An 11499-nucleotide genomic window follows, 5' to 3' on the forward strand; every position below is an offset into this window, starting at 1 on the left:
CTTTATGAGTTAATCCCTCCATCTTTTCCTTAATAATTACATGAATTGTATTACTTCAAGCACAGTGCAACAATTGAAATGTGCCTTGGTGGGAGCAGTGATTGAAAGAGTCATAACTTTCACCAGTCCTACTGGTTTAAACAGTTACCAACATGTGCCTACGCCAGCCCTACAAACACACAGCAGTCAGCTCTGCTTTTCAAAGTAATTCAGAAAGTGAATAGCTCAAAAACAGTGGTGTAGAACAGGTTGGTTCATATGGGCTCTGATGCAAGAAGGGAAGCCCTCCATTTGATGAAATATCAATGTTCACCCCTATTTTGTGCCTTCTTTGCAGCAGGGGTCCTGGATCTCTTCTACCTACAAGCCTCAGTACAGCTGACACTAATGAAGGGAGCAGGTCCTGGAGTTGCCTTTCTTGAAGTTGTGTTCTTTGATTGAAGCAAGCAATACCATTAAAAATGGGAAGGAGAGGAGAGTAAGCCGTTAGTGTTAACTAGTCATGGCTCCTTTGAAATGCTCACTGCCTGAGCACCAGTAAACACTGCACTGAGCTGGCTTCGTGCCAGCACCAAACGCTTTTATTGCTTTATACCATCTCTCCTGGATTGTATTTGTTGCTGCAGGAGAAAGATTCTCAGTAAAACTCTTAATCCAAGGAATTTACTTTGTGCAGAAATAAATGAGGCATTCTACTGAAGTAAACACGAACTATATAATGTTTACTTCTGCTGTGAAATGCTTGGTCTTTTATCGGAGGTTGGATGGTTGGAAAGTATGAGCCAATGCCAACTTCTTGTAACTCCCAAGACTAGACGGAAGATCACCTGATTCTTTTTTATTCAGCAGAAAGGTTCTTTTACTTTTGCTGCTTTTTATTCTTTTGTATGCAGGCTGTGCTATGTGGGCTGCTGAAATACTTGCATAATATATGAATGCTTAGCATTCATATTATGCAGGATGTCTCTTTTGCTACTTTCTACTGAGTTTCCCTGGATACAATGAATGATCATTCTATGGAATACACAATATGTACCATCCTAGTAGCAGCACTAGCCACTCTCGTTTCCATGTAGTTATGGACAGTAAAAGGCAAAGTGCTTTCCCATTATTTCTTTATATTGAATAAGAGCTGCAAAGTCATGATTCAGTAAAACACATTGGTTTGCTAAGGAAGACAAAGATCCAAAAGGAAAGAACTGTAATGATATTTTAGATTCTTGAATATACGTGCATACTTCAGTGAGTCTTCAGAATGATTGATTGGAAATACAAGGCCTTGTTTTCAACTAGAGTGAGTCAGCTCAGCTCCATTAAGCACTGATCTATGAGGCAAGGTGGCCTGTGAGTCTCAGTCTAGTATATATGCAACACTGAGGGTCTTTGGAAGGGAAATTCAGTGTAGCCATGAAAATCATCTGCTTTTATGAGCTGATATAAGACATAAGAGAAGGACTAACCTTCCCCATTATTAAGAACTGAAATTAAAATTTAATCATACTTCCCAAATAATTAACTAAATAAAAAACCCAAAATGATGTTACTGTGAAGTAGAAGAATAGTATAGAAACACACATGACATACCCAGTAATTCTAGGGAGATTCCCTAGTGCAGAAAGCAGTCCCTAATCTTTCAAACACTGTCTTTCAAATATAAAAGCAGCCAGTTGCTCAAACATCAACCTATGCATCTATAGAAGTGAGACGGGAAAGAATCAAGAAGCAGTTTTATCCAGCATCCCAAGAGAGAAAGAAGGGAATTATATAAAGGAAAATTTTCCTTCCCTTTCTCCAAGGACACGGGGCTGATTTTTCCAGAAAAACACAGCCAACTTGTTTATTTGGTCCTTCTTCATTGTGCTATTCATTGTACTAGTCACAAATCTTATAAAGGTAGTCTTAATCGAACAACTCTTACTATTGCGGCTGCAGAGATGTATAATTCGGGTGCTTAGCAGGTGCGAGTTGCATTACAGCCTTCGCTTATGGAGCTTCTAGTGGGAAATAAAGGCATTTAGTTTGCATGTGAAAGAGGTGAACAGCTTTTTCTCTTCTCCCTTCGCTTCTTGTCCACAGGTTGCTGAAAACCCAGATTCTTAATCTAAAGTTCATCCAACCACAGATTGTTGTAATTAGGGCCTTGAAATGGCTTAGGGAACAGGCATATGATCTGAAGCCAGATCTTGACATGGCAGAAATTGCTGTAGCTGTTGAGTCCAAGGGAACCGTGACTATGAAAGAACAACTTATTAGCTGAAAGAACTAGCTGAAAGAACAACTAATTGTGGAGGCCACTCCATTATAAGGGGCAGGGTGACCTCAGTTTTGTCTCCCTACACAGTCCTTGAACTCTCTTGCTGAGGTAAAACTAAACTTTCAAATTCTTAAGTAGAAACCTCATAAGCCCTTTAACAAAATACTTCAGTGGCAGGAGTCACAGGGCTAGTATAGTAAGCTGTTTCACATCCTTCACATTGAAACCACCTCTCTGTAACTTTTTATACCTCAGTTGGCAGTCTGTTAAGCAGAAAGCTATTAAAACTCTTTCTTTTTTTGGAGGTGAAAGCAAGCATCCAGTGGAGATTGGACAGGGACAACAAAAAGAATTGCTGCTAAGTGAAACATATAATTTCAGAAGTTTAAATCAGAAAACAGGAAAAAAACCAGGCCCAAACCCACTAATTAGACTTGCATGTGCAAGCTTAGCTACACCCGCTGTGAAATTAGCAGACACACTTTCACAGAGAAAGTATATAATGCATTATCACTCTTAAAAAACCTCAAGACTGTATTTAATCTGGTGCATCTGAGCATGATTTAAAGGAATGAGTTATGAACAGAGTGGGTGGCTGCATGTGGGAAGTGAATGAAAAGTATTTGGTGGTGAGGAATTAAAAAATACTGGTGGGTGTTGCTATTTTTGTTTAAGGCACGTGATCTGAGGTTGCTGCTGGTGTTAATACAATCTTCAACTAATCAGTTGCTTAATCTTTAACCATTACACGTTATTAGAAAAGGTATCTGCTCAATCGCAAAACTAGTTCCATCAAGTTGTCTAGAAAGTGAAGTACAAGTTGGCTTTTCTGGTTAACTCCTTCACTGTACAAAGTTGTTTCACAATATAAACATTCCTTATGAATCTTCTCCCTGGAGAAATAAATCGGTCCCTATCAGTAATAAAAGAAACGTTTAATACACACAAAATCTTGTATTTCTACTCTATTTTACTGCCAAAAGTGTAGACAAATGTAACTCCTAGTTTTGTTTTGTGATGAAAAACATCCTCAATTGACCACTTACTTCTTTTGTAGTTTGCCTGTGGCAATGCAGCCTGGCTTTTTCAGTTCAAACTTGGCTGTTCAGCTGTGCAGCGAATGATGCAAGTTAGGCTGCCTGTGCAGGTCAGCCTTCGTTATAAGTCGCTACTTTTTTTAAAATCAATTTTGCAGTTGCATAGCTAAGGTAAATTCAGGAGGTCTAACAGTAATCATTTCAAAATCACTACCCACTATTTCAGTTCAGCCAGCTCCAGCATGCTTCAAGATTCCCAGATGTACATAGGACCTAACTTTTGCAACAACAGAGCATACTTTGAGGTCAGAGTCTGGGGAGGATCACCACTCTTATCAAGTGATCAACAGGGGTAGCTGAGAGGTTCATTAAACTCTCCAGTCAGAAACTTGCTTGGATATTTTACATTTCTGCATGATTCATCTGGTGACAGACCAGATCTAGCATCACTGGAGAACGGTAATTCCTGTTTGAAGCACTCTAGGGTTTGCTAGCCCATGGCTCTGGAATAGCCCACACATGCCTAGCTTCTTCAGTCTTTCAGTGTCCCCTGGCACACTGGCTGTGCTTTGCAAACGCCTCTGAAACATACTACGTGTTGCTTGGAAAACCAGAATTTACGACACATCTCTTGATCCCAGACCACCAACTAGTTGATCAGTAGCTACTTGGGATTCTCCCTGGATATTCTGCATAGTGAAGATGGCCCTCCTTCTTGTGAGCCACTGCTGCAATACTGGAGTCCATTTATATTACAGTTTCAAAATCTCTCTGACTTTATCCTGGAGTCCATCTACCCAGAGCCTCCACTGAAGAACAACACACATACATGACCCCTGATCTAGCAGCCTTGGGAGGCTCCTTGGGAGGCATATAGTTGCTGCAAGAACAGCTATGAGCTCTTCATCTTACTCTCCCGCTTTTTAGCAGGTAATGTTTTACCTAAATCTCTTGAAAAAACAGTTAAAAACCAAAAAGTAGAGTGAAGCATTTTCTCTAACATTCATTTTGAGAACAAAACTAGAAATTAGTGCTGATACTGTGGGAGTTACAGAACTTCTCCTGGGAATGTATGGGAGTTTCTTTTCTTCTCCCTCAGCCCAGCAGGTCTTTCTGCCAGTATCTGCCTTGGGATCTGTAGGGTAGGGACACATCAAAACAATGTGGCTGTAGAGTCAAAGAGTAGAAGTCCTCTTTCTCAAATGACACAGCCAGAGCAGAAACAATACTTTTGGCTGGTACTTGCCTGTTATTACAGACATCCATTTCTCTCTCACTGACAAGGCAGTAGGATAAAACTGTTCTTCCTGCAGATGATGAAGCACTCACTGAAAATCCATTGTAGGTGCCTCGGCTGCTTTTCTGCAACTCTGACTGTGTGGAGGACTGAGAAACAGGAGCCCATTTGATTTGCATAAACTAACTGCCTTTTACAAAGGCTTAGATTTTTTTTTCTCTGTTGTATCTAATCCAAAAAACTACAAAAATACAGCAGTTTAACACTTAAAGTGTGTGAATGAGTGTGACTTACCAGGGACCAAGATTCTCAAAGGAGACAAGCCACTTTGCCTGCTCTGTCCTTCTGTCACAGTGTACTATTTAAAGCGTCGTGATTGCATATCAAAAGGGCCTATGAGTCACGACAGTACTTCTGAATCACAAAAACAGTCTTTCTTGTGCCATGGATGAAAAAATAGCTTAGCTGTGAATGCTAGCAGGCGGCAGATAATTAGATGCATGTGTGTATTTGAGCAGATGTCTGAAACTGAACTTTTACGCTCCCAAGCAGAAGCCTGCTACTTCCTAGTTGCAACTGGCATGGGGGACAGTTGTAAATGTTGGTAACACCTGGTCTAAACACAGGTGGCACTTGCTGAATACTCCAATTGATGAAGGGACATGAGACTTAAGAGGCTGATCACACGTCCTGCTTCTGCACACAGACTATTCAGGTTGGGAAAATTGGGGCCTGGAAAAGAGCGAGTGAAGATCCTGGCTGAAGGAAACATCCTGAAAGTGGGGGAAGATCCTGGAGATCAGAGAGCTGAGTGGAGATGAGTGCCAGGGGATGCCCAGCATCCTTAGCCAGTAACACCCAAGAGAGGTAACTGCCAGCAGCGGCACAGCAACAGCCTACATGACTTTCTGCCCAACCGTGCTGGATCAGCAGTGACCTCCCTGCTGGGGACAGAGGTTGAGAGCTTGGGAGCCTAATGCTGGGGGAAGCGAGGGAGGGAGTGCGTGAAGAAGCCTTAATCCCGTTGGCTCTTAAACAAATCCCAGTACCCAGATCCTTGATGGGTTGTCATTCAATCTACCTCATCTATGACAGCTTGACAGGTTGCTTCATATGTTTTTTAACTGATTCTGAAAGCATTTCAGAGCTGACATTTACTAATGTGTGCCAGCTGATGCACGCAGATGCTTTGGAGTGGAGATCCCACTGCTCTTTTCCAGAAGCATTGAAAGAAGTGGTGAAAAAATAAAGCACAGAAAGCGATTACCCCAGTGTTTTTGATTGCTTTTTTTTTTTTACATAGGAATTTTCTGCTATAATGAAGTGATAAAATACACAAAAAAGAAAGCAATTCTGTTTTCAAAATATTGAAAATTCAGAAAAAACTTCACACTGCATATTTAGCAAATCTATTTTATCAGATAAAACATAAGATGGGGTACCATACACAGTCTGCTGTTGACCACCCCACCAACTCTCATGAGAAAGCAGACAGATCTCTAGGCGTACTATAAATGTGGAAGTACATTACGGTGTGTCTCTACTAGAATTGTGCAGATACCACTGCTTGGCTCTACACTATTTTTACCAGTCATTTGGAAGAAAATACAAAATTGTCACTGGTAAAATTTGCAAAAGACATGGAGACAGGGAGAACAGCAAATAATAGAAAGTCCAGTTCTGTGATCTGAACAGCTAATTGCCTTGTCTCAAACAAACAGTACGTAATTCAAGAAAAACAAATATAAGGTGTATGCTTAGGAACAAAGAATGTAGGGTGTATTTATTTGGCAGCTAACTGTGCCATAGGATTGACTGTGATCGATAATCAAGTGAATATGACTTCTCAGTGCAGCAGCACAAGCAAAATGGCAAATATGATGGTTTCAGATGTATAAATAGAGATGCTACATAACCTCTGCCATTTGGCACTAGCATGATTGCTTCTGGCATATTGCATCCAGTTTTCAATACCCATGAAAGACACTGAAATTAGATAGAATGCAGAAAAGAGTCATAAGGAACATTTAAGGTAGGAAAACAAGCTATACCTTGAAAGACAAAAACCACAATCTATTTACCTTGTCAAAGAGAGAGTGAAGGGATCTGCTTGATCTCAATGAAAGTGCAGCTTTCATAAGGGGTTTTTCTACTTAATATAAAAATATTGTGTCTGGAAATCCAAGGTAAACAAATTCAAATTATGAATAAGGTGCCTTTCTTCCTTTTTTGTCAGGAAAGATAATTACCAATAAAAATAATTTGACATATCTTACTAAAGGCCATAATGAATTCTTCATTACTGCCAAATTATGTATCAAGATCTTCCTAGAGATATACTCAAACACACATAACCTCAGACATTGCCAGTGGTGCACATTACATAGGTGATCAGACTACAGGATCACAATTGTCCCTTCTTCTTTATAAAAATTTAGCTGCGTGTATGGGCGAAGGGAACAGCCATGGAATACATCACAGTTTAACAACCTCGAGTATAGTGTTTCAGCTTAAAATCTGAAAGGAAAAGGAAATCTCTTAATACTACTAATATGAAAAATTGAAAAGCACTTTTTTTTTTTTTAAATTGGGAATTTTACTTAAAGTTTTAAGGAAGTCTGAAGAAAACATTGTATAAACCATAGCAATGCTTGAATGCTGCAAGACAACAAACACATCTGAAAACAAACTTGAATCTAATAGTATTCATAAGCAGCAGAAAGACTGCAGCATACACAGGAGTCACATAAAATCAGAACTGAAAAAGAGTTGTTAGTTATGATGTTAGTCAATACATTGAGATGAAGAAATAAAGAATGACAAACATGATGAAACAATGTCCTTGGACAACACTTGGCTAAAAAGGAGAACTGATCCAATGTGTCTTACCACTAATACATGGCCTCTACAACATGTCTCCATGTCACGGTGTTCTGCTTTGCAACAGTATGCTGTCTGTGTATGTGTTCATAATGCTCTGGCACTATAGTTTCTCCACAGCTTTTGCAGGTGCATTTCCAGCAGAACAATTTTGCCTTGGCATTGGTTTTGGGAGAAGCCCTGCAATGCTTTTGTGAATTACGTCAGGTTTCCCTTCTGGAGGTGTCAACAGCAGCATGGGGTGTGCGACTGTGTTTCCCACATGTCAACTTGAGATTCAAGAGAAATAGCATGCTATAAAATTGTGAACACGGTTATTACCTCGGAAAAAAAGTAGGCTGCTATCTTCAGAAGCAGGCAGATACTTAGAATCACAGAATGGTTTGGGGTTTTTTGACATTTAAAGCTCATCTAGTCCAACGCCCCTGCCACAGGCAAGGACATCTTCCACTAGATCAGGTTGCTCAAAGCCCTGTCCAACCTAACCTTGAACACTTCCAATCAGCCGGCATCCACAGCTTCTCTGGGCAACATGTTCCAGTGTCTCACCACCCTTACAGTAAAGAATTTCTTTCTTATGTCCTATCTCAATGCACCCTCTTTCAGTTCAAAACCATTACCCCTTGTCCTATCACTAAAGGCCTTGGTAAAAGTCTTTCTCTGTCTTTCTTATAAGACATAATTATATAAGATATATATAAGAAAGAATATATATTGAAAGGCCGCAATAAAGTCTCCCTTGGAGCCTTCTCTTCTCCAGGCTGAAAAACTCCAAGTCTCTCAGCCTTTCTTCATAGGAGAGGTGTTCCACCCCTCTGATCATTTTTGTGACCCTCCTCTGGACCCGCTCCAACAGGTCCACGTCTTTCTTGTATTGGGGGCCCCAGAATTGGATGCAGTACTCCAGGTGGGGTCTCACGACAGTGGAGTAGAGGGGGACAATCGCCTCCCTCGACCTCCTGGCCACACTTCTTTTTATGGAGCCCAGCATACAATTGGCTTTCAGGGCTACAAGCGCATATTGCTGATTCATATCTAATTTTTCATCTACCAGTATCCCCAAGTCCTTCTCTGCAGGGCTGCTCTCAATCCATTCATCATCCAGCCTCTACTGATGCTGGTGACTGCTTGAACCCATGTGCAGGACCTTGCACTTGGCCTTCATGAGGTTCACATTGTCTCAATGCCTTCATGAGGTTCACTCTTCAAGCCTTTCAAGGTCCCTCTGGATGGCATCCCTTCCCCCAAGCATATCAACTCTACCACTCAGGTTGGTGTCATCTGCAAACTTGCTGAGGATGCACTCAATCCCACTGTTTATGTCATTAATAAAGACACTGAACAGTACTAGTCCCAGTACAGACCCCTGAGGGACACCACTTGTTACTGATCTCTATTTGGACATTGAGGCATTGATTGCAACTCTTGGATACAGTCATCCAGCCAGTTTCTTATCCATCTAATAGTCCATCCATCAAACACATATTTCTCCAATTTAGCGACAAGGATGTTGTGTGGGACGGTGTCTTTAACGGCTTAAGGATCCCACCTTACTGACTGTGTGATTCAAAGGGATAGAGGTTTGATTTGGTCCATCTGTTGTGGTTCTAGGATTGTATACCCAAGTTGTGTTTACCAGCAACAGAGTTCATGCTTGTTGCTGGTCTTTAGTACGCACCATGAGTCCACACTAAAAACGTGATTCCCAGATGAATATGTCTATAGCTGATAAGTGACACCAGATTTCTGTAGAAACATCCCAGACTGCCTAGTCTTTACTAACAGAAACCTGTGCACGTGTAAAGAGCAAACTACTGAGGGACCTTGCAGACACATTGTAGGCGGGGACCTCTATGTGGCTTCCTGCATGCGATGTCATCATGGGTTCCCTCTGACCAAGAGGGAAACCATGCCAAGCACACAAGTGGTGCACACAAGTGGACACTGCATGACTCTAAATGTAGACACAAGACAAAACTGCACCCAAGGAAAAAAAAAATCTTGTCTAGGAAATTTACATGTCCAGCACAGTAAACTGCTAACATAAACACATTTATTGGGTGCCAATATGGCACACACATGTAATACTTTGAAGTTATACCACTGAGTGCTTGAGAGTTGGCAAGAAAGATGAAACAGTAATTTTATGAGGAAGATTCACGCTACTGAATACCCTCTTGAAAACACAAGCAAAACATAGACAAAAACTAGGACTAAGGAAATGGATAGAGGAAAGATTAAGGCCCATCAACATCTGTTCTTCTGCAGCCCTAGGAAATCATATTTTTTGACGTGTCCATATGGTCCCTACAGAGGATACTGACCAGTAGTCTAGGTTATAGGGCTACTTAGCCAGTAGGCATCATCCCATAAAAGCCTGTTAGGAAAGGGGTGAGGTTGGGAAGCGTTTGTGAAACAATTAATATTTTGATCAACCTTTAAGTGATGAAAATTCCACTTTTTCCCACTCGTACATATTTGCCTTTTTGGGAGGTAAGGGGGCTTTTATCAACTTCTCAGATGGAACTTGGGTAAATAATACTGACATGCACATCCACATAATGGTTATCATCAATAAGTTCCTTCCTTTCTCCCCCTGCTTCCTCCTTCCCTCCCTTCCCTCTCCCTCTTCTTCTCTAGGAGGAGCTATTGGGAAGTTGGAAATGTTGTATACCTCAAATACGAGACTGCCTCTCTTCGACAGCTTCGAAACCCTGGTTCAAATGGAAAGAAGAAACTTTCTGTCAACTGGTCATAGAAATAAATTCCTTTTCAATTCCAGAGCTGGTAATCCGTAAAACTATGTACCTGTGAATAAATACGTTAGTTAATTCAGTTTACACACATCACTATTACCACTGGAATTCAGTAAGTGTTTGAATTTTTTTTTTTAATTCTCACAGTATATATATTAATGTTTTAATATCTTGTGGAATAAAGTGATGAAATAATAATACTGTGATGTTATTTTTATATTTCTAGTAGACTTCATCCAACCTGATCACAAAACCTTTCACGATGATTTTACTACTTGACTGAACACTAGCACACATAAAGAGGTCTTTCGTACAGCTTAGAAGTTCAACTGCTGGTTAATATATTGCAATTATTAAGCTATTTTACAGGAGTAGGTTTGGATGCATGCATTATTAATTACGTTTGTAAGTTAGGTTACTCACCACGGTTCAGAGTTCACAAATCACTCGAGAAGAAAATTAATTCCAGTGTAAGTGGAAGCACATTGGACAACTGAGCTCATCAGGATTATCAGTCACCACTGTCAGGCAAGGCTAGAGGAGGAAGAAGCAGTCATTTGCTCCTCTTTAAAGCAGGAAAAGTGTTCATGTGTGGACAGCATTAAAGAGGAAACCAATAGTAACTGCTCACTTCAATTCCTTATGACAATTTATTTTTGTCTACATGTCTTAAGGGTTTTATCTTCTGCTAGCAATGTAAAGTTAGATAAATGTCTAGTCACTGATAATATGTTGAAGTATATTATTTGGTTTTATGGGTTTTGAGCATGAAAACGAGACTAGCAAGACAGTTTTTTAAAATGGTTATGTATAGTGGTTTATGATGATGCCATGACTAGAAATCAGCTGATCCCATTCTATTATCAGTGTTGCACTCACCATGTAATGTAATTCTACAGATAAAGTTTTCTCAGTGAAAGGGCTCAGGCAACTACAGCAAGTCCTGGTCCAATTTGTTCCCCATATAAACCTCTGTTAACAACAGCAGACACCCAAGTTTTGTTCTATTCTCTCTTAGCACGATCAGAGGTAAAGTCTAGCAAGTGTATTGATTCAACCTGTGTGTCTTGTGGAAACTGAAAACAAGTTTGCCAACAAAATCTTTTGGCATGTTTCACCAATTCATGCTTGCACTTCTAGTGAGAGATGAGTTTTACTGATATATGTGTAGTATTTCCTGGCTCTTCTTAAGAACTTCTCTGGCTTAGTTACTACAATTCCTGATAGGAACAAGCCTTTGCAGTAAACCAGAAAATCTTTATCAGTGTTGAAACTAACACCAGCCAATCTGCGCTTCAGGTAATTACGTATTGGTGAACAAGTAGGATGTACCAT

This window comes from Gymnogyps californianus, chromosome Z (assembly GCF_018139145.2).
Source record: "Gymnogyps californianus isolate 813 chromosome Z, ASM1813914v2, whole genome shotgun sequence".
In the NCBI taxonomy this organism is placed as follows: domain Eukaryota; kingdom Metazoa; phylum Chordata; class Aves; order Accipitriformes; family Cathartidae; genus Gymnogyps; species Gymnogyps californianus.